The sequence below is a fragment of the Schistocerca nitens genome, chromosome 2, assembly GCF_023898315.1.
Source record: "Schistocerca nitens isolate TAMUIC-IGC-003100 chromosome 2, iqSchNite1.1, whole genome shotgun sequence".
Classification (NCBI taxonomy): Eukaryota; Metazoa; Arthropoda; class Insecta; order Orthoptera; family Acrididae; genus Schistocerca; species Schistocerca nitens.
Genome location: NC_064615.1, coordinates 408,406,716 through 408,433,902, shown reverse-complemented (window position 1 = coordinate 408,433,902; position 27,187 = coordinate 408,406,716). Strand labels below are relative to the sequence as shown.

Genomic DNA, 27,187 nt, shown 5'->3' with positions numbered 1-27,187 from the left:
GGAAGCGTCTTGGCTCCACTTCTCTTCAACATTTATACCAACGACCAGCCATTGACCCCAGGCACAAGGAGATTCTTATATGCAGATGACCTAGCCCTTGCTACGCAGAGCTCACGCTTTGAAAGAGTGGAAAGAAACCTGACAACATCACTTGGAACACTGTCAAGCTACTACAATCGGAACCAACTCAGACCAAACCCTTCGAAGACACATTTGTGTGCCTTTCATTTAAGGAACAGGGAAGCTAATCGTGAGCTACATATTGCATGGTCAGGCATCCAACTGCAGTATCATCACGCACCTAAATACTTGGGAGTCACTCTCGATAGAACTCTGACATTCAAAACTCACTGCAAGAACACCAAAATGAAAATCTCCGCTCGAAACAAACTAATTCGCAAACTAGCGGGGACACAGCGGGAATCACATCCACAAACTATTCGCTGTCCTGCAATGGCACTGTGCTTTTCTACTGCTGAATATGCTTCTCCAGTCTGGTACAGATCATCTCATGCCAGACAAGTAGACATTGCTCTCAACGAAACCTGCAAGTTGATCACAGGTTTCTTAAGACCTACCCCAACTGATAAGCTCTACTACCTGGCTGGAATAGCGCCACCATGGGTACGCAGAACAGTGGCTGCCAACAAGGAGAGACTGAAAGTGGAACAGGACAGTGCCCATCCACTACACGGCCATAATCCACCACAGCAACGGCTGAGATCGCGAAAGAGCTCCCTGAGAACATCCGAGAAGCTCATCATCTCACCAGAGAAGGCAACGCTGGAGTTATGGAAGAAGTCGACGCCTCACCTGCAGACGCCAGAAGCTGAAGAACTACCATCTGGACACAACGAGAGCTGGCTGGTGTGGAAATCTTTAAACAGATTAAGATCAGGAGTTGGACGATCCAGAGACAACTTGAAGAGATGGGGCTTCATCACTGATACGCCCTGTGATTGTGGACAAGAACAAACCACAATCCATATGCGCCAGTGCCTTTTGTGCCCTACATGATGCACGAAGATTGATCTCATGCAAGCCACTCCAAGCGCCTTGGAGGTTGCAAAGTACTGGGCACATGTAATATAAATACATGTGTATGGCTACTGTAAATTTTTATGTTTCTGACTCGAGAATAAATCTCGTAGTCTATTCTTTAGCTGCACGACGAGGTGCTGTCATTTCGTTAGTGTGTGTGTGTGTGTGTGTGTGTGTGTGTGTGTGTGTGTGTGGATCGGATCGGCCACGGGCCACGAGGCGCGCCCGCTGCCGGCCTGCTGCTAGACGCTGCTGAGCGCCCCCTGACCGGCGGCGGCTAAAGCAGGTGCAATGACCGTGCGGCATGCGTGCCGCGCCACGCTGCAGCAGCTTCCGTGGGCACGGGGACCGCCGCCCTTCCCGCACCACAGCTGAGAAGCGCCTCGGCCAACGCCTAACGTCGGAACGCACTTACCTGCTGGCAATCGCTATTGTTAATAGCCGCACAAAAGTCCACTTTACGAAATTATTTATGTATTAATTTTTTATTTACTGCTATTTACTATGTAAACGTAGAGCAGCGGTGGTTCGAATTCAAAGAAACTGTATCGACGGCAGTTGAGAGATACTAACCAAATAATAAATGTCCTGCGACTAGGGCCTCCCGGCGGGTAGACAGTTTGCCGGGTGCAAGTCTTTCGATTTGACGCCGCTTCGGCGACTTGCGCGTCGATGGGGATGAAATGATGATGATTAGGACAACACAACACCAATTTCCTGAGCGGAGAAAATCTCCGATACAGCCGGGAATCGAACCCGGGTCCTTAGGATTGACGTTCTGTCTCGCTGACCACTCAGCTACATGGGACGGACACATACCAAATAAATTAATAAGCGATGGTACACAAAACAGGACAGCACACTGTTACCGAGGCAACGAAAAAAGCATGCCAAACTCAAAAGAACGCAAAAAGCTCGACATTTTCGAAGTTTTACACAGGCTCGAGATTTATCGCGGATTTTAATGCGAGATACTTTTAATAATTTCCACAACGAAACTCTGTCCCAAAATAAGGCAGAAAACCCAGAGATATTAGTCTTATGCGAAGTACACCAGCGCCACTAAAGCACAGTTACTAAACACTGTTTTCCGTAGTTCTTTACCGTAGAAGACGGAGCGAATATTTCATAATTAGAATCAAGAACAAATGGCAACATGAGTAACTTAGAAGTAGATATCCTCGGTGTGGCAAAGAAGCTTAAATCACTTAATAAAGGCAAGGCCTCCGATTCAGATTGTACACCAGACATGTTCCTTTCAGAATATGCTGATACAGTGCCTCAGCAGCCATTTACAACAGCTAGCTCGTCGAAAGACCCGTACCTAAACAGTGGAAAGATGCACAAGTCACGCTGATACCCAAGAAGGGAAGTGGGAGTAATCTGATGAGTTACTGACCCATTTCGCTAATGCCGATTGGCAAAAATGGTTCTGAGCACTATGGGACTTAAAAAATATCTGAAGTCATCAGTTCCCTACAACTAAGAACGACTTAAACCTAACTAACCTAAGGACATCACATACAACCATGCTCGAGGCAGGATTCGAGCCTACGACCGTAGCGGTCGCGGGGTTCCGGACTGAAACGATTAGAACAACTCGGTCACAGCGGCCGGCGCCGCTTGGCACTAGGATTCTCAAACATATACTGTGTTCGAAAATTATAAATCACCTTGAAGACAACGATTCATTGACAAGTAGTCAACACGGATTCAGAACATATCGTTCTAGTGAAACACAACTATCACGAAAGAATGCTAGCAATGGGATATGTCAAATTGATTCCATATATTTTAGATGTCCAGAAAGAATCTTCACAAGCGACTTCCAATTAAATTGCGTGCCCCTGGAATATCGCCCCAGTTGTGCGACTGGATTCGTGATTCCCTGCTAGAAAGGTCGCAGTTCGTACTAATTGACGGGAAGTCATCGAATAAAAGAGAAATAAAATCTGGCGTTGCCCAAGAAAGTGTTATAGGCCCTCTGCTGTTCCTTATCTACATGAACGACATAGCAGACAATCTGAGTGGCCCTCTTAGATTGTTTGCAGATGGTGCTGTTATTTACCGCCTTCTAAAGTCATCAGATGATCGTAACCAACTGCAAAATGATTCAGACAAGATATCTGTAGGGTCCGGAAAGTGGCAATTGACCTTACATTGACTCTAAATTATGGGTAATCTGAAGTCTTGGACAGGAGTACAAACAGAAAACCGCTACATTTCGGTTACACGATAAATCAACAAATCTAAATGTTGTAAATTCATCTAAATACTGAGGGATTACAACAACGCTTGTCCGCCCTTTTTTGGAGTATAGCTGTGCGGTGTGAGATCCGCATCAGATGGTACTCACGGACGATATCGAAAACGTTCAAAGAACGGCAGCTCGTTGTGTTCTGCGAAATAGGAGATAGTGTGTCACGAACATGATCCTTGAATTGGGGTGGCAATCACTAAAGTCATTTTTCGTTGCGGGAGAATCTTCTCGTGAAATTTCAGTCACCATCTTTCTCCTCTGATTGCCAAAATATCCTGTTGCTGACCATCTACATAGGAGGAAATGGTCATCATGACAAAATAAGAGAAATCAGGGCTCGCAGAAAAAGATTTACGTACTCGTTTTTCCCACGCGCCGTTTGTGAGTGGAACAGTAAAGGAACAGCTTGAAGGTGGTTCGATGAACCCTCTGCCAGGAAATTAATTGTGAATTACAGAGTAATCATGTAATGTAGATTTCCACTAACAAACTTAATCTACAGGATCGTTACATAACGCAAGTTGTGTAACACAAATTGTATCTGCAAAAATATTGAAGGCTGTGTTCATATGATCATTATTCGGTGTTGAATAAATTTTGTACAACTAGAAGAATCTATCTTAACAACCCATCACCTAACCCCTTCAATCTAAACATCAGGAGTCACTTTGAGTACATGAACCATTTTATACAGCAACTATCACCTGCTCTTCATGGAGCATCTGGTACTTCGGCATTCAGAATCTATACTCAACCATTCAAGAAAAACTAGTATAACTACTCACTATAACTATACACTGCATTACTACAATCAGAGTACTGATGATTTAATCTGTCCTGTGTTATATTATAGAGAGTTCACTGGAAGTCTTTCCGACGCGACCCCCCCCCCCCCTTTCCCCTGAGCGGGACATGGTCACCGTGCCGTCAGCAGTTTTCCTAGTTTCATATTGATAGCTGTACATCTTCGGAGTAGCGCTGTGCCAGTACCCAACACCGATTCGTTACCGGACTCAACACAAGCCGCTTCATGTCTCCCGGAACATCCCTGGAGAACAAAACGGATGCTAGATTGCGACCCTCCCGTTATATTCGCAAAAATTGTCTCTATTAGTATTTCTTTTGTCAACGACCTTTCGCAAACTCTTGACTACTAGCATCTTTGGAATGGTTACGTCTTGGTCTTGACCTTGATCTCGACGTAACTCGTACTAATGTTTCTTCATTTGCAAGAGTCGTTAGAATTTGCTGCTTTCAAATTCCTAACTAACTGTTTTGACTACTACTGACTCCACTTCTTTGTTCAAAACCACTTACATTTTGATGCTCATCTAATTTAACTTTCGATATATTATTCGCTAGAGTATCAACCAGCTGTCACTTTTCATCACAGACTATTCTATATGCACTATCTGATCTTATGGCCACCACCTATCTAAATTCTGTATATTTATCACAGTCAAATTGAGCACGTTAAAGTGTACCTACCGGTCCAGAGATGCACGCCTGCGTCCTAATCTTGTTATATTGTGGCTCACGTACTGTGAAAAAATGCAACATCCCTTTGGAGAGGTTTATATAACTTAGTTCAAGTTTTACACGAACGCCTCAGAAAACTCCTTTCGCCGCCATCCTGTATTGCCCGCGTTCCCAGTCGTATTGCTATTCGGCAAACATCTGTTCCTCTAATTATTTCTTGTCAGCTATGCTCTGACTAGTTAAGCCTTGCACTGTTGATAGGTCACCTCTCCGTAACCAATGTCAAGTTCCTAGAATATCGTACTTTACCAACTTTTGACTTGCAAGTAGATAATGCTCCTTTCCTTTATGTCGGAGATATCGGGAGATGAAGACTCACTCGCAGCCGTATCCACGTATTCTTTGCAGATTTACAAGGAGTGAAACATTAAACGAGGTATCGCTCCGATGGTTAACTAATAAACTTTCATGGGCCGCCCACCATCAAATGTGGGCACTGCTACAGTTTCCAAAAGTCTTAATAACAGTTGCCAGAAATGCTTTGACCAGCGACACATGGTTACACCAGCCACTAGTGCAAAATCAATCATAAATAGCATTCTTGTTGTTGCCGTTTTTACTGTCGTCGTCCTAACTATGCAAATCTCTTCACCTCTGTATAACTGCCGCAACCAATTTCCTTCTGAATCTGCTTATTGTATTTATCCCTTGGTCTCCCTCTATGATTTTTACCCACCTCTTCCTTCCATTACCAAATTGAGAGAGCGCCTTTCTGCCTCAGGATGTTTCCTATCAACATGTCCTTTCTTTTAGTTAAATTGTGTCACAAATTTATTATTCCCCAATTCGATTCAGTACCTCTTCATTTGCTATTCGAATTACTCATCTAATCTTCAGCATCATTCTGTAGCACCACATTTCAATAGCTTCTATTTTCTTCTTGTCTGAAATTATCGCCCTCGTTTAACTTCCCCCTCTACCCCGCCCATCATCAAGTTTTGCGGCTCAAACAGAAAAAAAAAACAAAAATCGTCTACTACTTTTAGTGCCTCCCCTGCGCATCGACTGACTTAATTTAGTTACATTCCATTACCTTTGTCTTACTTTGGCTGATGTTCAACTTATAATTTCCTTTCAAGACACTATCCATTCCGGTAACTGCTCGTCCAAGTCTTTTGCCCTCTTCGAAAGAATTACAATGTCATCGACAAACGTCAAAATTGTTATGTCTGCTCCCCGAATTTCAATTCTCTTTCCAAATTTCTCCTTGGTTTCCATCACAGTTTGATCAACGTATAGATTGAGTAACATCGGGGATAGGCAACAACACTGTCCCACTCCCTTCCCAACTACGGCTTCTCTTCATTGAGTTGTTTTCATTCGACATATGTAAATAAGACTTTTTTTTAAATACCGCGTTTAAAAGTAGTCAGATATCTTCACTGGATTTATACAGGTCACTTTTCGATGTTAATCCTGTTCCCTTCTCCTGTCGCTGTGTTGTAAATACCTTATTTAATGTGCTTCGGTTTAACTGTGAATTCCAATTGTGTTTTCAGAGTTCCTCTTCCGATAATATCGGGATACGCTTACAAAACATCCGGGCTGTATTCTAGGCACTCCTCAAGAGTGAGATTCCTCTATCGTCATCATCGACCATTCATCATCTCTTGATGATTGAAGACTTCATCTTGCTTTTCCGTATATTACTATCTTCATCTTTAAGCATCCATCTTGCTCCTGGGGGTCCTCGAATGGAATCCATCAACAGTCCTTTGTGTCAGTTTCTCACATTTTGTTATGTCTTGAAATCCCGCATACAACTTCCTCGATCCATGTAGACCCTCTCGCCTGACTTTATGTCCCACATACCTCTATTCCATTTTAATTACGATCGCAATTACGGCATCCGCCCCAACGTGTTTCTGATCCATTTTTCCTGCCAGTGATTCCAAACATGAATCTACCCCTTGCTCAGTTCATCCGGGGGTTTCTTTAGTTCCCATAGATACAAAAATTATCGAAAAAATTTGTTCTATGACTTTATTGTTAATTAATACAATTTTCATTTTGATACGTTGATTTTAAAACACTCTCATTACGCCGATTCTTGTCTGCCTTCGGTACAATTTTTGTAACTGATTTGAAACTAATTTCCCGATGAACCAGAGACATGAAATTTTAAAAATCGCTCAGAACTAGATAACAATGCATTATTAAGTCACTTTCTTGTCTGTTCCGTACGGGTGGTACTGGGGGTGAAAAGATCGGCAACGCCTGACATCTCAGCTGCCCTTCAGGACCTGCGTGTCGCGCGAGTGGACGGGCAAGGCTGAGCAGACAAAGGGTGGAAGAGGAGATGTGTCCACTATATGCGACATACGTGTACATGCATAAAGCCACAGGTAAAAAGTCTATGTACAGGGTGTACATAAAGTCCAGGAATACTTTCAATTATTTATTGCACAAGAACTAAGCATTGTACAGATGTCATATTGCACTTTGAAGAGAAACTCTGAAAGTTTCCTTTACAAACACTCGATATGCCAACCATGAGTCACCCGGCAGACGTCAATACGGTAATAGAATTTTTGCCATACCCATCCCAGCATGGCATCGTCGACTGTGGCAGTCGCTTGCCATATTCTCTCCCGGAGAGGCGGTACATATACCAGATCTTTAATATGTCCCCACGGAAAAAAAGTCACACGAGTGAGATATGGTGATCGGGGAGGACATTTCACGAAACGGCTTCCCTCCGCACCTGAATGCGCCATGTTTGCGACTAGCGCTGACTATCAGCAAATTACCAAACTACGCTGCTACGCTGTGGCGGTATACATGAAGAAAAACTTTCAGGGTTTCTCTTCAAAATGACGTATGAATGATATCTGTACAATGTTTGGTTCTTGTGCAATACATAATTGAAAGCGTTCCCGGACTTAATGTACTGTGTGAGCTATGTCAACTTGTTCAGTAGAAAACATGCCTTTCACAATAGAGAGGATGAACAAGTGCTCATATCTTTTAAGGAATGTATTTTAGAGTCAATATTCAGTCGACATTTTTTTCTTGTCTTGCGTATCAGCACTTCCCACAACACAGAAAGCAAAGAGCTTTCAGTAGAAGGATATCGTCAGGAGTGTGTGTGTGTGTGTGTGTGTGTGTGTGTGTGTGTGTGTGTGTGTTCCTAAGGGACCAAACTGCTGAAGTCATCGGTCCCTAGACTTACACACTACTTATATTGATGTAAAACTAACTGATGCTAAGAACGACACACACACCAAAGCCCGAGAGAGGACTCGAACCTCCGGCGGGACGTCAGGAGTGCCCCAGGGAAGTGTGATAGGACCGCTGTTGCTCTCTAAATACATAAACGATTTGGCGGACAGGGTGGGCAACAGTCTGCGGTTGTTTGCTGATGATGCCGTTATATACGGTAAGTTGTCGAAGTTTAGAGACTGTGGGAAGATACAAGGTGACGTTGACAAAATTTCCAGTTGGTGTGATGAATAGCAGCTAGCCCCAAATATAAAATTATGTAAGTTAATGGGGATGAGTTCGGATACGGTATTTCTAGTGTTCATCTTGACACAGTTAAGTCGTTTAAATATCTGGACGTAACGTTGCAAAGCGATATGGGGTGGATCAACTGTTGTAGGGAAGGCAAATAGTCGCCTTCGGTTTTTTGGGAGAATTTTAGGAAAGAGTGGTTCATCTATAAAGGAGACCGTGTATAGGACGCTGGCGCGACCTATTTTTGTGTACTGCTCGAGTGTTTGGGATCCGTACTAGGTCGGATTAAAGGAATACATCGAAGCAATTCAGAGAAGGGCTGCTAGATTTGTTACCGGTAGTTTCGATCTAAACCTAAGTGTTACGGAGATGAGATGCTTCGGGAATTCAAATGGGAAACCCTGGAGGGAGGATGAAGTTCTTTTCGGGAAACGATGTTAAGAAAATTTAGCGAACCCACATTTGAAGCTGACTGCCGAACGATTTTGCTCCCGCCTACATACATCTACATGTTTACTCTGCAATTCACACCTAAGTGCGTGGCAGAGGGTTCATCGAACCATTTTCATACTACTTCTCTACCATTCCACTCTCGAATGGCGCGTGGGAAAATCGACAGACAGTCGTTTTTCCCTCGCTCTATTTGCGAGTGGAACGGGAGGGGAAATGACAAGTCGTGGTACAGGGTACGCTCCGCCATGCACCTTACAGTGGCTTGCGGAGTATCTATGTAGATGATGAAGTGGTCATAGGTCTTAAGGTATGCATTTTAGAGCCCGTGTCTACTAGACATCTTGCTTCCAATGAAAGCTCCTTTCTTGACCCTGAATGACGACTTTTCCTCCTGAGACACAATGTGGATGTAGATTTAGATGCTGTTTAAAACCAATCTTCGAACTCTAGGCAGCAACGTCTGTGTAGCGGAAGAAGTACGGCAATTGCATTTGCAATTTGAACGATTTAAATCAGTTAACAAGATAAAAAGAACTTGTAACTACTTCTTACTGTACTTTCGGCGCAGCCATTGCGGTTCACACCTACTGGAAAACGGCGAACCAGCTCGGTATTACAATTTCGACTGGAGACCGCGCTGCTGGAGGTGCAGTTGGTGTTGGAAAGCGGCGCGGCCTGCAGAGGGCGGGCAGCTTTCCCACGCCAGATTTCACGGAGCGCCCGGCGCCCGCTGGCGGCAACCTGTGGCACCGGGCGGACCGCTGCAATGCGGAAAGGGTGTGGTCGCCGGTCGGCCGGAGGAAGCGCCGCCGTCCCCCTTCCTGATTCACGGCGCGCACCACACCACTCTCCCAAATGAGCTTTACGGAGCGCGCTTACGCGGACTGCGCATTCTACTCGCACACGTGCCCGTGTACGACCCCGTATACAAAATTTACAAATCCCTGCTCAGGGCACCAGCGGCAAGAGCTCAAGCCTAATCTTCCTCAGTTGCGGTGTCTGGGACGTTTCAGTGGAACGAATGGTCCGCGTGTGCGCGCTTCCTACAGCTTACCCGCAAGTCACTGCTATGACGTCAGCACTAAGGAAGGAATCAGTATATAGTCCTCTCAGTGACAACTGTATTCAGAACAGCCCCGTTCAGTGTTGTATTTTCCTCGTAGAAATAGCCACACGATACGAACAATGAGGGAAAAAAATTGAGACAATGACAAAACTTGCTCTTCAGATTGAATAATCAGAATCGAAAGCACAATTCACATGTCTACATCTACATCTACACGATTACTCTGCAATTCACATTTAAGTGCTTAGCAGAGGGTTCATCGAACCACAATCGTACTATCTACCATTCCACTCCCGAACAGCACGCGGGAAAAACGAACACCTAAACCTTTCTGTTCGAGCTCTGATTTCTCTTATTTTATTTTGATGATCATTCCTACCTATGTAGGTTGGGCTCAACAAAATATTTTCGCATTCGGAAGAGAAAGATGGTGACTGAAATTTCGTAAATAGATCTCGCCGCGACGAAAAACGTCTTTGCTGTAATGACTTCCATCCCAACTCGCGTATCATATCTGCCACACTCTCTCTCCTATTACGTGATAATACAAAACGAGCTGCCCTTTTTTGCACCCTTTCGATGTCCTCCGTCAATCCCACCTGGTAAGGATCCCACACCGCGCAGCAATATTCTAACAGAGGACGAACGAGTGTAGTGTAAGCTGTCTCTTTAGTGGACTTGTTGCATCTTCTAAGTGTTCTGCCAGTGAAACGCAACCTTTGGCTCGCCTTCCTCACAATATTATCTATGTGGTCTTTCCAACTGAAGTTGTTCGTAGTTTTAACACCCAGGTACTTAGTTGAATTGACAGCCTTGAGAATTGTACTATTTATCGAGTAATCGAATTCCAACGGATTTCTTTTGGAACTCATGTGGATCACCTCACACTTTTCGTTATTTAGCGTCAATTGCCACCTGCCACACCATACAGCAATCTTTTCTAAATCGCTTTGCAACTGATACTGGTCTTCGGACGGTAAATTAGAGCATCATCTGCGAACAACCTAAGTGTCTGACCGTGTAAAAAAATGTACATGGTAATGCAATGAATACGCTATATACAATAAACAGAATATAGATTACGGTAGCTAGCTGGACTCAGAAATCAAGATAACTTTCCAGATAACTATCGAACATATCATACACTTTTTCGGCAGAAAGGATTAACTAAAATTCAGACTGAAATGACTGCAAGAGAGCTGCATCGCTTCCTATCAGCGGGACGTTGACAGTGAGCTAAACCTTAATCGTCCTTCCTTCTTTCCCTCCGTAACACAACCTGATGGAGCAGGTTAAGTGATAGCATGTAAATCTTGATCGCAATGCGCTCCAAAGCAACACATGAATCGTCTTATCTAACGATCGCGGTAACAACGCTCAGCAACTAAGACACACATAGTTCGCCGTAGGTGGTGCCGACAAACATTTTTGATCAGCTGTATTACATTCCCAATGTGCTAGGTCTTGCTCAGTACCTGGTTCTGGTTCCTGGCTGAGGAACGAGTGAACTTTCGTGAGTTCGAAAGAAAGTGCTGCTTGAAGTAAAATAAAACGGGAAATTACCGTCGTGACTAATGACGCCCATTTTCATCTGATTGCCGAAGTCATTAAACAGCATTTCCACTACTGGACCAATGAGAATCCGCGTAAAATGTGGCAGACGTCTCCATTCAGAGCGTGTAACGGTGCTATTGCGACAGTCACCACATAATGTTTTGTTCACATATTCAGCATTTCTTTGCGTTCACAACTGAGATTACGATTACTCAACACTAAAAATGTTGATTTGTAATCCTCTATACGATTATCGTTGTGTCCGCCCCGATAACTGAGTGGTCAGTGCGGCGGACTGTGATGCCAAGGGGCCCGGGTTCGATTCCCGGCTGTGTAGGAGATTTTCTCCGCTCAGGAACTGGGTGTTGTGTTGTCTCCATCATCATCTCATCCCCATCGACGCGCAAGTCACCAAAGTGGCATCAACTCAAAAGACTTGCACCAGGCGACTGGTCTACCGGACGGGAGGCCCTAGCCACACGACATTTCATTTCATTGGGTGTGGCTCGTCGCATCTTTCACGGAAGTGTTTTGACGACATCCCCTGGACCCCTACATTCCCTGTTTGTACAACTTGCAACTTTTTCTGTGAAGATAACCCAAATTACATGTATTTACTCACAAAACTCGTACTTTACACGACCTGCGGAAGGCAATCAACCAATACGTGGCAAAATCTTACCGTGAGATGTTGGAATGCGTATACGCAGATTTTCAGCAACACTGGAAACTGTGTTCAGGAACAAGGACATAACCTATGTAAAATATCTTAAAATTATAATACGCTTTGAAATTGACATGCGAATACGAATAATAAAACTGCTTTTTCATTGAATGTCAAATGAATAAAGTTGATTCTAAAAACGTCTGTTTGCCGGAGGTCACGTTTGACATGTAGCCTTGCTACGGCACGTCCTGACGCAGCCGAGTTAATTTCCACCGAGGCAAGACGACGACAATGCTGGAGGGGGGAGTGACGCAGTGAGAGGATTCCCTCCGGCAGCCGCCGCGCCTCCCAGAGGCCACAGCCCCACACATCAACCGCCTCCCCCTGCGCGCCGCTTCCTCCTTCCGCATTGCGCCTACCAGCCTCTCAACACCGGCAGCTGCTTCCGGATTCCCACCGTCCCTGGGCGGGACCGTCACGTTCGCAATGAGCGTGCACTCTGCCTTCCTCGCGCTGGTGTTGCCCACTCTCCAAGTTGCCACCCTTCCCAGTTCGGGCTTACAAAATGTTGTGCAGGACCCTGGACAGACTTTCTCTTCCTGGCATCTCGGCTAACTAACTATTAAATTTTCAAGAATGGTCGTCGAGCAGAGACACGAAACTTCTCTAATGTCCATCTGTTGTAGACTTTTTGGACATTTTTATGCTCGCGTATTCCGAAGAACGCATATCTGCTCTGTGGTTATAAACACCGGTTCGGGAAACAACGATCGTGTGAAACCCAGCTAGTCCTGCTCGTCCACGAGACCCAGAAAGCGGTAGATACAGGCACCCATGTAGATGCCGTAATTCTTGACTTCCCAAAGGCATTCCGTACAGTTCCGCACTGCCGTTTAACGATAAAATACGAGGGTGCCGAATACCATACCAACTGTGTAATTGGATTGAAGAGTTTCTAGCGAACAGGACACAGCATGTCTTCTTAACGGGAAGAAGTCTTGATACCTACAAGTGGCGTCGGGAATTTCCCAATGGAGTGTTATAAGAGTATTAATTTTCATAATAATGATAAAATACGAGCATGCGGAATATCAGACCACCGGTGTGATTGGATTCAAGCGTTTCTAAGAAACACGTCATTCTCAACAGACGTAAAAGTAATTTCTGGCGCGTCCCAATGGAGTGTTGGACCATCAGTTTCCAAATACACTGCTGGCCACCGTAAATGCAACACCAAGAAAGACAAGAGGTAGCACAACAAGATTTATTTTGTAGATAACATGTTGACCAAGTATCAAATGATTACGTTTACAGACGTCTGTGACATGTGGTTCCTGCCAGAATCAGTAGCCAGAGTAGCCGCCATTGTTGGGGATCACCGCTGCCACACGTCTCGGCATTGAGTCAAAGAGACGTTGGATGTGTTCCTGGGGTACAGCAGCCCAAGCAGTTTCCACACGTTGCCAAAGATCATCTGGTGTGGCAGCTGGGGATGTAATCTGGGTCAATCGTTGAGCTACCATGGACCACATGTTTCCTATCGGCGAAAGATCCGGAGAGCGAGCCGGCCAGGGAAGCAATTCAATCTGGTTATTGACGAAGAACCTTTGGACAATGCGTGCCACGTGTGGTCGCGCATTATCCTGTTGAAATATGGCTGTGGCCGAGCCCTAAAGGTAAGGAAGGACAACTGGCTCCAGCACCTCGGATATGTAGCGTCGGCTATTTGAAGTACCGGCAATGCGTACTAGAGGCGTGCGAGAGTAATATCCAATGCCGCCCCATACCATAATACCCGGTGCAAGACCAGTGTGGCGGTGCATAATGCAGCTGTCCAGCATCCTCTCTCCACGGTGTCTCCACACTCGAATCCGACCATCGTGGTGCTGCAGACAGAAGCGTGCCTCGTCAGTAAAGACAACGTAATTCCATTCTGCCGTCCACATCCGTCTGTCATCACAACATTCGCGACGGAGACGTCTGTGGTTCTGCGTCAATGGTAGACGAAGCAATGGACGTCTTGCGGACAGACCACTCTGCTGTAAACGGCGTCGAATGGTACGCGCAGACACTGGATGATGCGTTACAGACGCAATGTGCTGTGCTATGGTTCGGGATGTCACTGAGCGATCTGCCACTGCCATGCGCACAATTTGCCTATCAGCACGTGCAGTGGTGCACCGAGGTGAATGCGATCGACCACGTCGGTCCGTCGTACCCTCCTGCATCCAACGGTCACATATCCGCATTACAGTTGTTTGGTTTCGTCCAACACGACTAGCGATTTCTCTGTATTATAATCCACAATCTCGGTAAGCCACTATCCTTCCTCTGTCGAACTCGGATACTTGATCAAAAGATGTTCGCTGTTGTCTACGAGGCATAACTGATCGTCTTGTGAAACAACCACAAGGTAAACACACGTGCCAAACGTACACTCGTCGAAATCGCCAAGCCTTAAATGGCGCTATGAGGTGGCGCCACAGGCGCGCGTGATGTGCGTCTGCGCTGAAATTCTAATCAGTTGCATATCTCATCGCTGCAAACCCATGGTGTAAATTTCACTTGATTCGGATGCTTCCTTCAGGGTGTTGCATTTACGGTGGCCAGCAGTGTACATACAAATGACCGGTTAGATAACATCGGAAGTTCCATGAGGATTTCCGCGGATGATGCTGTTGCATACATAGAGGTGGCGGCGCTAGGAAACTGTAGCGAAATGCAGGAAGGCCTGCAGAGGATCGGCGCTTGGTGCAGGGAGTGGCAGTTGAACCTCACCACAAACAAATGTAAAGTATTGTCTATACAGAGACAGAAAGACCCAATAATGAATGAAAACACGATTGCAGAACAGTCACTGGTAGCTGTTACAGCCATAAAGTACCTAGAAACGTACGTACGGAGCAATTAAAAATGGGACGACTTCATAAACCTCCCTCGTTCGACAAATATATAGTACTGCTCGTCAGTACCGGGACCCGCACCAGATAGGATTGACAGATGAAATCGAAAAGATACGAAGAAGAGCAGCGCGTTTCGTTACAGGTTCATTTAGAAAGCACAAAAGCGTCAGGGAGATTCTTAGCCAACTCCAGTGGCAGACGCTGGAAGAGAGGTGTTCTGGATCACGGTGTGGTCTACTGTTAAAGTTCAGAGAACGTACGTTCTTAGAAGAGTCAACTAATATACTGCTTCCTTCTGCGTACATCTCGCGAAAAGACCAAGAAGATAAAATTATAATCATTCGAAACGACACAGAAGCTTGCCTGCAATCGTTCTTCCCTCGAACCATTCGTGTCTGGAACAGGAAAAAGGGGAAGTGGCAGTGGTACAGAAAGTACCCTCCGCCACATACCGTACGGTAGTTTGCGGAGTACAAATGTAGAATACGACATTAAGCGGCACACTAGATATTCCTCTCGCACTTTTTTTCTAAACTGAAGGGAAAACGTTAATCAGCGAGAACGTCAGTTTGTCATACGTTAGCGAAAAATGAAGACAAGAACACAAATACAATAAGACAAAACAATTTACGAGAGGTAGTAAAAGTTTTAGTTACCCCCGTTTGCAGTTACATATACGTCGTCCTGGTACCGTAGCACGCCGCTATAGTAGCGAAAACAATATGCTGCAGCCCATCTCCACTTCATCAATGGGCTGTGCCATTTCCTCTGCAAAAATCAAAATGGATTCCGCGAACAGAGATTTTGTAAAATTCAGCTTGCCCTGTTTGTCCACGCGATCTATAGCGCCGTAGACAACGGCGCCCAGGGTGATGCCGTGCTCCTTGACTGGCGGAAGGTATTGGAAGGAAGGAAGATTGGGTTTCACGTCTCGTCGACATCGAGAGGCAGAGCAAAAGCTCGGATTGTATCAAGGATGCGGAAGGAAATCGGCCGTGCCCTTTCAAAGGAACCATCCCTGCATTTTCCTGGAACAATTTACGGAAATCACGGAAAACCTAAATCTCGATAGCCGGACGAGGGTCTGAACCGCCGTCTTCCCGAACACGAGTCCAGTGTGCTAGAGGGCATTCGACACACCTCCGCCCTGTCGTTTTACCCAGTACCAGACAAGATTTGAGGTTAGATTCGGAACTTCCTAACACATAGAACACATAATTCTAAACGGAATAATATTAACAGATGTGAAGGTTAATTTGATGAGTACTCAACGAAGTATGACAGGGCCGTTTTTGTTTAGAGTATGAATAAAGTAGTGGATAAATTCGGAAGTTCCAAGAGGATGATTGTCCAAGATGTAGTTGTCCTTAGGAACGTAGCAACACCAGAAGACTAGTGAAATGCAATATGACCAGCAGAGGATCGACTGGCAAAGTGTAGCGCATAAGTAGGTGAAAAGGTCCACTACTCTCCGAGTACAGTATTGGTGACGAATCTATGGGAACGGAGACTACAATAAAACATCTAGGAGCAACCATCCGGAGCGACGTAACTGCAGTTACCAGATAAAACAAACTGCAGGGCAAGCAGATATGAGGCTGAGATATACAGGGTGTCCGAAAAGACTTTCCCTGATTACTTAAATTGATAACTCAGGCTAGAAGTAAGATACAAATATGAAAGTTGTGTCGAATTGTTTACAACTATCAAAGTTTCTTTTCTGTTTTAGGTTCGCAGTACGTAAGTAGTGGATGAGATGCAGTGCCCAAGAAGCCAAGTTAACCAATCAGGAGAAGGCACAGTGTGTCCTGTGGTACCATGAGACACGATCACCAACCACAGTGCAGAGACACTTCCAGATAACATTTGGAAGGAATCCACCTGATGTCAAGAGCATTAAAGCCTGGTGTGAGAAGTTCAAGAACACAGGATCGGTTGCTGACCTTCCGAGGTCTGGTCGACCAAGAACCTCAGCAGACAGGGTGGAAGCTGTAAGGCAGTCTTTTCTGCGAAGTCCGAAGAAATCGGTGCGCAGGGCCTCACGTGAATTACAGATGCCAAAAAGCTCTCTCCATGACATTTTACACAAAGTGCAAATCGTTCAGGCCTTGTTGCCCAATGACAGTATACGTCGATATGAGTTTGCGGTCGAAACGCTATCACATATTGAGGACGATGATGGTTATCTCAGACGAATTGCCTTTTCCGACGAAGCGACCTTTTTTGTCAGTGGAGTAGTGAATCGCCATAATGCGCGCATTTGGGGTTCACAACCCCCTGGCGAGGTCATGGAGTGCACCAGAGGCAGTCCAAAGGTGAATGTTTGGTGCGCGCTATTGCACGATCGAATTATCGGGCCATTCTTCTTCGCTGAGGCTAACTTCACATCTGCAGTGTATCTGGGCATGTTGCAATTGTATGCTGTTCCTCAGCTGCTTCAGTATCACCCCGATGTCTTGTTTCAGCAAGACGGTGCACCGCCTCTTTGTGGTTTGGACGTCCGTGCCTATCTCGATATGACCTTTCCTGGGCGATGGATTGGTCGTGATGGGTCAAGTTTGGCCTCCACGCTCTCCTGACATAACCCCATCAGACTTCTTTTTATGGTGTTATGTCAAGGACGAGGTCTACCGAACACGTGTACCAGATCTTGAAACCCTGCGGCAACGGATAACCACAGTCGTTGAATCGATCCCTCCAGTGATGTTGGCTAATGTGTGGACGGAAATTGAATATCGCCTAGATGTGCTACGTGCTACCAAGGTTGCTCATGTGGAAGTTTACTAATGTGTGAAAAAAAACTTTGATAGTTTGTAAACAATTAGACACCAGTTTCATATTTGTATCTTACTTCTAGCCTGAGTTATCAATTTATGTAATCAGGGAAAGGCTTTTTCGGACACCCTGTATTACAAGAATCCTAAGATTGTTGTTACCTATCTCGTTTCTTAGATTACATGAAAAATTGTGGAATCTTACGCGGTATATTGCGGTAGGACCACTCTCTCACCACGTGTTTTTGAATGAGAATAATACGAGTAGCTCCAGCACAATTTCAGCAAGACTTATTTTTTAGTAGCTGCTGAAAGATTACACACTGCAGATCTCGTTTGGCTTGGGGGTTCTCGAAGTTTTGTCTGCAAAATAATCATTCCAACAAGCATGGCCTGGGTTTTCTTCTTGTTTGAAATAAACACTACCGGATCTGAAATACTTTCAGCTAAAAATATATATTTATTCGTACTTTTTGTTAGTAACTACACCATTTTCACTATGAACATTGATACTCTAAATCCATTATACTGCACTTGTCACATAAATACGTCCATCTCCCTTCAATACTGACAAAGAATACGCATTATGTAACTAGCTCCTTTTGCAGGTAATATTGCGAGCGTAACCATGCGATCACTGCATGGTTTATGGGCTTCTGCGGGGAGGCAAGAAGTGTAGGGGACGACTGCCAGGTAGATTAATAAAAGAGAGAGAAGAGTTTCAACGTAGAGCGCCGTGCGATCGTTTGGTCGGCGCCAATGCCTTACAGATATGGTCAACAAATTGCAGAGGCAGACGCTACGAAAGATGATATTGTGTATCACGTAGAGGCTCCCTGTTCAAATTACGAGAGAGCAGAATCCGGAAAGAGTCGCCTAACGTCAGGTTGGATGTGCACCAGCGATTTATTAACGCAGCGTCATTCTCCCGCGAGTTTCAACAGTGCATATGAAACAATGTGTCCACGCACACTGTGACGCTGCGAACTCGGCAACTAGAGCAACAGCTGCCGTCAGCATGCCGTGGATGTATGCTGTTTGGACGTGAAATTGTTCACCCTGAAATATGATACAGTTCTCGCAAGGAGGTTCATGACAGGATTAAGAAAAAGCCACGCGGTGGTTTCAAGTGCGTGTAACGTACAGTGTGCATTTTGCGACTGAAGAGGAAAATGATATAGTTAAACATCACAGTTAAAATAATTTCTGTTTGTGTTCTAAAGGTGGTGTTTTTGCTCGAATGTGGCCATTAAAAGCTTGAAATAGCGGTACGCAGCAAACACTTTGTTCCCTGGATCTGACTGAACAAACCTTCAGTTAACAATAAAAGTTTAAAATACATTCTGTTACTTCATCCGGTTCAGTGTAACCAGCGCTTTATTGTACTGTAGCCACAAAATACATAACTGCACACATTTCAATAGAGACATGAATCGAATAGTCTTTCACGTTCCAGAATAAACTGATTCAGTGTTCACTACAATTGGTACCGACTAAGATTTTGATATATTTTGCTTGCCATTTTAGTTTGCCAACATCGTCTGCAAGGTAATCAGAGAAAACATTTCTTCTACTGTTAAGTGTCCTTACTCCAAGGGTTGAAGGGATTTCATTGTCCAGATTACATAGCACACTTTTTAAATCCTCTGGCATTTTTCAGCCACATTTATTCTGTAAATTAGCGTATGCACTCTTTGCATCAGCCTTGTTACACAGCTTTGGAAAGTTTCCTTGCTATATTAGACAGTGTTGTGCGGCCGATTCTGTACTGATAATGCAGATCAGAACGTAGTCACTACCCAGATATTGGGAAAATATGAGCAGTTGACATTACAGCTGTTATTTTACTGTTAATTCATCAGACGACTGTGCATTCACTCGAAAGTAAAGAATTTACTCTCATCTTCCTCTAAATCTACAAGCAGTCTCACGCACGCTGCTTTCAGAAATCGTGAACTAACCATAGGGTGAGACCAAAAGCTCCTGTTACGTTTCTTAATGTGTTCATAAACGAAGTAAGCAAACACTACCTGCTTTCCTCCACCTACGTGCATACTGCTTGCCTTCCATTCTAATACTGCTGCGTGATTATCGCTGCGAGACCGTCGTGTGTGCACTGAAACGATTTCTGGCGCCACGATTCGCAGCGAGTATACGCGGCTGTCTTTCGAGACGATCAAAAGGAGAAAATCAAAGAAAGTAGAGCACTTACCGTTACTTGCCCACTTTCGTGTTCCACCCACGAGTGGTCCGCGGGAGTAACAGTTGCTTGAAAGCCTCCGTGTGAGCTTGAATCTTGTTTTCCTGTCTAGGTCTTTCCGCGAGATATCCGAAGGTGGAAGCGATATATTTGTCGACTCTTCTAGACACGTACGGACTTGAAACTTTTTATCAATAAACCACACCGTGATGCAGAACGCCTCCCTTGTAACATCTGCCACTAGAGTTGGATGAGGATCTCCCTGACAGTTTCGCGCTTACTAAACCAACTTGTGGCGAACCTCTCAGTACTCTTCTTTGGATCTTCTCTATTTCCTCCATCAGTCCTATCTGGTATGGGTCCCTGACCTAAGAGCGATAGTGAAGTAATGCTCGAAAGAGAATTTTATGTACTACCTATCACGCGAGTAGACTAAACTTCCGGAGGAGTCTTCCAATGAATCTCAGTCTAGCATCTGCCTCACCTGCGATTAGTTTTATGTTGTTGTGTCACTTCAAATAGTTCCGTATACGTGCCACAGCCATGTAATGCCTGTATCTTCTTCCAGTAACTGTTCTAGAACGGTGTAATCATACGATATGGTGTCTTTCTGCGTATTTATGCGAGTTGTTACAATCGTTTATGCTGTGGGTCAACTGTCAGTCCCTGGACCAACTGTAGATCTTCCGCAGATTTTCCTCTAATTCGCTACTCTTTCTAGGATTGCAGCTTCTCTGTGCATAATAGCACTATCCGCGAGAAGTTTCATATACGAGGCGATTCAGAATTGTTTTACAGGTTTCTAGGGGTCGTAGATCTAGCGGTAAGATGGCCCATAAGATGCCCCGTGAAAAATGAACGTAGATCAAGCATGAAAACAGGAAGAAGGTGTAATGAACTGTGGAAAAAAGAAGCAAAATAGAAAGAGTGAATGGTCCAAGATTAACATGTGCAAATCTAGCGACCTGAAATCACCGTGGCGTCGTGATCATATGAGCACAGTGTTAGACTACGAAGGAGAAGATCCGGGTTCGAATCTCCCTCATGCCCATCTGTATTTTCACAAAGTTATGAACTGTACGTCTGGTCATTGACGTGTCTGTTCGATGTAATCAAATTTGTGTCTGCATCGTGGTGTAACGTCCGTTTGCAACAGGTTCTACACAAGTACCACATGTTATGCCTCTTGCGCTCCGTTTTGGAAGTTCTGACTCTTGAATTCCTTCGTTGTAACATAGTTCACACCCGTATACTTGTTTTCATTTGTGGTTGCTTGGTCGCTTGATTCGGGGGAGGGGACCAAACAGCGAGGTCATTGGTCCCATCAGATTACGGAAGTATGGAGAAGGAAGTCGGCTGTGCCCTTTCAAAGGAAACATCCCGGCATTTCCCTGAAGTGATTTAGGGAAATCACGGAAAACCTGAATCAGGATGGCCGGACGCGGGTTTGAACCGTCCTTTTCATTTCAGTGAGAGTTCTATATGGCATCTCGGCTGCTCTCACTACATCACATTTACTGGTGACGATAATATACTTTTTTCCACATGAGTCGTATTCTCTAACCAGTCTTATAGTATGAAAATTGGCAAGGCTACACAAGAACAGACATGCCAATGACCCGACGGACAGATCATAAATTTGTGAAAATAGAAGAAAATGGGGCAGGCGGGAGATTTGGAAACAGATCTCCCGCTTTGCAGTCCAACACCGTGACCACACGACCACGATGTCGTGGTTCTTGCGAGTCGCTCGACGACGCACGTCTTGAGCTTGGAACGTTCATTGTTTCTATTTTGCTTATTTTTTCACAGTTCAGTACACCTCCTTGTTTTCATGCATGATCTGTGTTCAGTTTTTGACGGAGTATCCACTGGGCCATTTTACCATTTAATCTCAGGGGAGGAGGGGGGGAGGGGTGCGATGGGGAGTTTCCCGTGTTAGTAGATAAAAGTTTCGACAAGGAACCCGTATCCTGTACCGCCTGGATATAAAATAATTTCGAAGATCGCATCACTTAAAGTCTTCCGGTGCACGGTGCACACACAAACTGAGAAGGGGGCGCCGTCGTCAGCCACTGTTGTAATTACGACATCACATATGATTTTCGTCAGCCTACAGTAACATATCAGAGGAAGTGGTACGTTCGACACAGGGAGGAATGATTTTGGTGCTGCACGGAAGCGCCGCACTCGACTTTGAAGAGGACGTCCTTCCGTCACGCAGGAGAGAATCAGACAACGAATACGGGAAACATTCCACACTCCGCGGTAAACTATAAAGCACATACGTCAGAGCTCGTTATCTCCGCTCTGCGCCTACCGTGGGGCGGGAGATTTGAAAATGATGTGTATTAGTTAGCAGTAACGCTCCCTTAAGCCGTCCTCTCGCACTGTTAAAAACCTGCGTGGACTTTTAAATCGTTTTGTTAAAGAAAAAGACCTGATTACGCCCTTGAACATAACTGCCAGTCTATGCCAGAAAATAAATACAAGTTACATATTGGAACTTCGCGTAAACTATATGTTCCTATTTCTTCGTTTATGGACTGCCTTATATTTGTATCTTGTCGGAAAACATCTTTTTCGTGGTAGCGAGCAGTTTCGGAAAAAATCTCCTCTTGCACTCAAACGGGAACTACGAAATTAATCTCGACTTTGAAATCTATGTAATTTAATACGTTTTTCAGAGTAATGGTTGTCATTGCACTTTCGAGAATATGGGTATTACGAAAGCGCACACTGACATTAGACATTATATATATATTCAATTTAAAACTGAAAACGAAATGCAGCATCAACTGAGTTATCGAATAACTTCTATTAGTGGGCATGTCAGATCTTTATCCAACATTATTCGCTGTTAATGTCATCGACGAGTGTAGAATCTCCTTCGCCATTTTCTCGGCGTTTCGTTGACAATCGTTAACAGCTAACGGAGCAACTGCAGGCGCATCCTTTCTCGTAAAAATACTGTGTGGTTTGCGCCCCAGACCCCCCCACTAGATGCCGCAGACTGCCGGTGGAGAACGCTCAGAACGCAAATCACGTGAAGGGGGTTAGAACGTCAAGCCGGCCAACTTGGAGCAGGAGAGGCACCACAGGACATTTTGATTTCCACTGTCTATACTTTTACAAATAAATTCGTCAAACTTTGTCGGCATGACCGGGAAGGATTCGGGATTCACACTCATAGCAGTGTTTAAGTTCAAAAACATAACAAAATAATTTTTTTTACATGTGAAATTTCATAACTTTTTTCAGTTACTATTGGCTGTACTTGTTGCTATAGGTACATTTTGTTCATACGTAAGAGATTCTTCGATGAATTTTGCACAGCACACAAAACATACCTACAGCTGTATGAAACTCTAGAATTTATCTAATTTACGAAAAAATGAATGAGCTGTTACATTTTAATCTTCAAGTTTAGCAAAAACTCAAATTTTATACGAGGGTGAGTCAAAATTAAAACCTTAAATTTGTAATAACAAATCGAAATTTCGCGCCGTTACCCTGTAAGTTGGTAAGCGTGCTACAAATAGCGTGCAGAATAGCCTGTAGGTGTCAGCATATTGCAGATGCACACATAGCGTCGTAGTATCAGTATAAAGATGGTCGCCCCATTTGCGACTTGCACCAGGGAAGAACAGCGTTCTGTTATTCGGTTTTTGCCTAGTGAAGGTGTGAAACCTATTGAAATTCATCGACGAAAGAAGGTTCAGTACGGTGATACATGTTTGTCACAGCAGCAAGTCTACGAATGGAGTAGGGAAGTTCGCAAATGGTGTGACTTCAGTGGAAGATGCTCCTCGTCCAGGTCAGGCACAACGAGTTGTGACTCCACAGAACATTGTAGCACTTGAAGCCATAGTGAAGGAAAACCGCCGAGTGACACTGAATGATATTGCAGCATGTTTACAGATTAGTCATGGGTCAGCACACCACATTGTGCATGATGTGCTCCAGTTTCACAAAGTGTTTGCAAGATGGGTGCCACGGCAGCTTACTGCTGAAATGAGAGAACGACATGTTGATGCTTGTGAAGAACTTCTTCGACGCTTTGAACGAGAACGTGATGGCTTCCTTGGAAGAATCGTTACTGGGGACGAAACCTGGGTTCACTTCTACCAACCGGAAACGAAGACAGCGAGCAAGGAATGGCGCCATTCCTCATCACCAAAACCAAAGAATTTTCGAACAAAATTATCAGCAGGGAAGGTTATGCTGACTCTCTTTTTGGACGAAAAAGACGTCATTTTTGAGCATTACATTCCCAGAGGTACCAGTGCATCATACACAGATCTCCTAAAAAAAATCATCTGCGGCATGCAATCAAATCAAAGCGACGTGGATTGCTGTCAGCAGGTATCCTTTTGCAACATGACAATGCAAGGCTCCACACTGTCCGTACAACAGTTGCAACAATCACAGACCTGCATTTTGAATGTCTTCCTCATCCACCATACTCACCAGACCTTGCCCCCAAGTGATTTCCGTATGTTTGGACCACTCAACGACGCATTGGGAGGAAAGAAGCTCCGTTCTAATGAAGAGGTACGTCACGCGGTACTTGAGTCGTTGCGCGGACTACCAAAAGAATTTTTTTCTGAAGGAATTTATGCACTTTTGTAAGCGCTGGAGGACTTGCATTGAGCGTGGGGGAGATTATGTTGAAAAGTGATATAGGTTTGTACCACTTCTGCACAATAAATAATATTTTTTAAAAAATATTTAAGGTTTTCATTTGACCCACCCTCGTTGTTAATTATCTCAATTTTTACCACAGTTTTTAATACTTCGGAAAATTCTAGAGTTTCATTCATCTCTAAGTATGGCTTGTATGCTGTGCAAAATTCATCGAAGAATCTTTCTTACTTATGAAGAAAAGTGCTCCAATAGCAACAGATGCGGCCAATAGTAAGTGAAAAAAAAAATGATGAAATTTCACATGTAATTTTTTTTTTAACTTCCACTGCTAGGAGTATGAATCTTGAATCCTTCCTGGTCATGCTAACAAAGTTTGACGAATTTATTTGTAAAAGTATAGACAGTGGAAATTAAAATGTCCAGTGGTGCCTCTCCTGCTCCACGTCGAACCGTTTGACGTCCTGCTCCCCTTAAACCAACTCGTCCCGTGTGCGGACGGCGCTCTCTCTCGTCAGGTGGAATGTCACGTCCACGTCAACGTTAGCTGCCTCGTCCCGTGTGAGGACGTCTTTGGGCCACGCCCGAAGTTGAGTAATGACCTCGTTGTCGTCGGAACGTTAAACCGTAACACCCTTGTTTCCTTTTACCTGTCGGGTCTCGTGGCTCATTTCTGACCGTACCTGGCTTGCTTTCAGTGGCTGCCGCAAAGATGACCTGCCTCGTACCGGGTGCCGCGCTGGGCTCTTGCGGCAGCAGCCTGGGGAGCGGCGGTCGATCCTCGGCGCCGGGCCGGGCCGCGCCGTGCGCGCTGAAATATCACTTGGAAGGCTGCCACGCAGACGGCGGGCGGCCGGCGGCCAGCCCAGGAGATCGCGAACTTGCCGCAGCTCCGTGCCAGCGAAGCACACACACACTGTGCGGCCGGCGTCAAGGAAGTCGCCACCGCCACAACCATCTGCGTCTATTCCCCACAAGTCACAACACTCTCATTTTGACAGCATGACACCGTCGTACGAGGTCAGCTGTCTTCATTATTTGGCACGCCTACTCTATTTTTATCTTTGTGTCCGGTTTCCTTCGCGGTAGTTAGAGTCGCCAGTTTAGCTAAGGCCGTTCGCACAACAGACGTGTTTCTCATAGCGCAACACGCCGTCGCGCACAGTGTACGCTCGGAAGCGAGCTACAACAACCAAGCAGGTTGAAATATAGGGAGACGTCGTTACGCCGAAAAAGCCCAGCCAGTCTCCGCCATATTGTGAGCCTTAGTGGATGTACTGCAGTCCTGCTCTTCGATTTCACTTAAAACAGGACTAAAATGTTCGGCTATTTTGCCACGATGTACAACATGCTTGACGAATGAGAACTGGCGTAAAAAATTAAGTTTTCAATTGACTCATGATGAGTATTCAGCAACGAAACTATATTGTTTCAATGTACATACTCAGAACTGTCAGTTCAACGCATTCACGCTAAGAGGGTAAGTTTAACACAGGGCTTTAACCGCAGTGTAACATATACAGTCGCGACACTCACTGCTGTGAAAATTGTTACCGTCTGACAGTTGGTGCGACACTAGTGTCCCAAGCGGCGTGAAATCAGCCGTAAAATTAAACTCTGTTTTTAAATATTTTTTTAGTTAATCAGCGAAATAGTTATTACATTTTTGCGTCCCAGGCATTAGTAAATTATCAAAAGATATGACTGTTCATGAAATACATGTAAAAACAGCCGAATCTCCCTGATTCAGTGACATAAGCTATAAATTAATGATGAAGAAATAATTTCGAATATGTGCGTGAGTGCAAATTACTCCGCTGAAAACAAGAGAATATGAACACATAGTTAATGCATGAGATGAATATAGTTCTTTTCTCGTCTGTTCTTATTATGACAGGTACTTTTCCTGACACGTAACAACACTGTAGGGAGCCCAATGTTTCGCAGTCTTATGCTTCATTCGACTTTCTAGTACATAAATATTGTTGTAAATGTAATTATTTTTGCTGCAAAAGCAAACGTGTTGGAAATTCATGTCATTTGTGGCTCAGACGCAGCAACAATGAATTGTGGAATTGGTTTCTTCTGTTTGGTTTTTCCTTCAGCCACAGTTGTCATAGCTTATCTACTACGTTAAATAATGTACGTATTGCATTCCATACACGCTTCCAATGTTCCACATTCATCGATTTGACTGGAAGTGTAGTGAAGAAAACTTCTCGTTCTTGAGTAGATATTCGACGCCTATTGACAAGAGATTAGGTCTTCTATTGTTTATTGGCAATATTTTGTTCTTGAAGAACACGAAATTGTCCAGTAAATATCTGTAGGCTACAAGAAAATCGCAAATAAACTGTTCAGTAATGTAGGGGTTCTACCTCCTAGGGTCGTTAGGAAACCTAAAAAAAGACAAACGTGGTGTTTTCTCCTTGAAATTTGTGCAATTTATTGAGCTACAGACGCTTCCGTCTGTAAAAACCATTATACAGACAAATATAAACAATTACGATTCGCTTTCGCTTTCAGAAGATCTCGCCAAATTCAACAGTATACCTTCCTGGCCGCTTCGCACGCTGCAATCGCAGTGGGAAACAGAAAAGACACGGAGCGTAGCGACTGTTAAGTTTGAT

The 27,187-nt window shown here is 44.6% G+C and overlaps 1 protein-coding gene across 1 annotated transcript in view; it reads right to left on the bottom strand.

The window, feature by feature from the left end:
* Positions 1 to 27,187, bottom strand: part of LOC126235055 (uncharacterized) — a 671,255-nt gene that overhangs the window by 472,522 nt on the left and 171,546 nt on the right. The gene's annotated exons all lie outside the window — the stretch shown is intronic.